Raw genomic sequence first — 1857 nt, forward strand, 5'->3', positions numbered from 1 at the left:
AAGACTACTTGGTCAGGGAGAATGTTAAATTTCAACTCTATGCATCCTATTTCACAGAAACGAGCTATAGTTCTTAATTTGGCTGATAGGGTTTTTAAAATTTGTGATACAAGGTTTGTTGATGATAACATTAAGTTGGTTAAAAAGATTTTAATTTTTAATGATTACCCAATTAGTTTTTTCAGTAAAATTTTGGAAAATAGAATACAAATGATTGTTGATAACAAAAATAATGATGGGATGGTCATACAGAAAGATCCAATTGAGTACAAAAAAACCTTGATTGTTCCATTTTCTTATATGTTGACTAATAGTTTGAAAGAATGTTGTCTTCAGTTTGGTGTAAGAGTATTATCAACTATTACAAACAAGATTGGTAATTATTATAAGTCAACGAAAGACCAAATACATAGAAATGCAAGATATAATGTTATTTACAAAATTCCATGTGGCGATTGCAATAAAGTTTACATTGGCAAAACAACGAGATGTTTTGAGAAAAGAGAAAAAGAGCACAGAAGAAGTGAACGGAATCCTGACTTATATAGAACTGGTTTGTCAAGTCATTCAAAAGAATTTCATCATCATTTTGACTTTGATAATACTGTTATCTTAGGGAATGCAAAACCGAATGATAATCTTAACATTCTTGAAATGTTCTACATAAAAAAATACAATAACATCACTGTTAATTTCATGAATGATTGTAAAAAACTCGGCAATTCTTATGATCATTTAATCAAATTTCACTAATTCCTCATATTGCGCTCTTTAAAAATTAAAAATAATTGACACTAGTCGGTTAGTCTTTAAAAGTGTAAATTTAATATAATGAAATAATTTTTATTGATGAATTTGTAATAATGACCTTGATGACACAATGTGATAATGGATTTGAATTGATGACATTTAATCTAGTAATTTTTCGTAATGTCTGGTGATATTTGGTAACTTTTGTTCTCTTCATATGAAATGACAACAGCAGTAGTATGTATAATTTCATCTCATTAATAATTTTCTTGTTTTTCGCATTTTCATGATGTTTTGACAGTGTTTGTTAACATAGTTTTTACAATAATTGATTATGCTAATAACATAACATTGAAATTTCGTGTATAGTTGCAGTTAAATTATAAAATTTGAAAGATTCACATTGGGTCATTTTTAGGTTATGGAGAGCACTGACAGATATAAGCGGTATTTGTCAGTTTTTGGATATAGATTGGTGATATTTTTGTGATAATCCTTAAGACCAAATGGATTAATTAGGTAACAACATTAATAATTATTTTGTAAACTTTTGAGACGGTTTTATACATAGTTATTACTGAAATTGTGCAATAGTTTTGTTTCTTTGTGATTTTTATATGTATTTATATATCTTTTTGTTTTCATAACACAGAATAAATGATGCCCTGATGAAGGACACTTTGAGTGTTCGAAACGTTGGCGACAAATGAAATTAGTTTTTCTATGATTTCTTCGTACAATTATTATAATTGCTGCTTGATTGACCGTAATTGGCTGAGTGGTAGGAGATTTAATTACAGAAAATATAATAATTCGGACCAAAATTATAATAGTGTGACAGGCCTAATAATGAGTGAGGTTGGATTGCGGAGAGATGAAGGTGCAATATTTCTCCCTTTGATCATCTTCAATGGACATCATGACACAACTCGGAAATATTATAAAGGGAAAATCTACGATGCAAACATGATGGTGGCATTGTTATACGATGATCCATTTCATAAAGTGAGTTGGTCCGACATGAAAGGAAAAAAAATTGAAGTTAATTAATGATAATCGAATAATATCTTTGAATAGCTGATATACATAAAGAATGCAATTCCGAAG

General features: G+C 28.8%; 1 long non-coding RNA gene across 1 annotated transcript; it reads left to right on the plus strand.

Moving 5' to 3' along the window:
• Positions 1–970: 970 nt before the first annotated feature.
• Positions 971–1462, plus strand: LOC107044070. Its single transcript, XR_001461294.1, has 3 exons — positions 971–987; positions 1169–1269; positions 1403–1462. It is a non-coding gene; the product is annotated as an uncharacterized LOC107044070 (long non-coding RNA).
• Positions 1463–1857: the final 395 nt, after the last annotated feature.

This window comes from Diachasma alloeum, unplaced genomic scaffold (genome assembly GCF_001412515.2).
Source record: "Diachasma alloeum isolate Michigan unplaced genomic scaffold, Dall2.0 Dall_scaffold_00672, whole genome shotgun sequence".
Lineage (NCBI taxonomy): Eukaryota > Metazoa > Arthropoda > Insecta > Hymenoptera > Braconidae > Diachasma > Diachasma alloeum.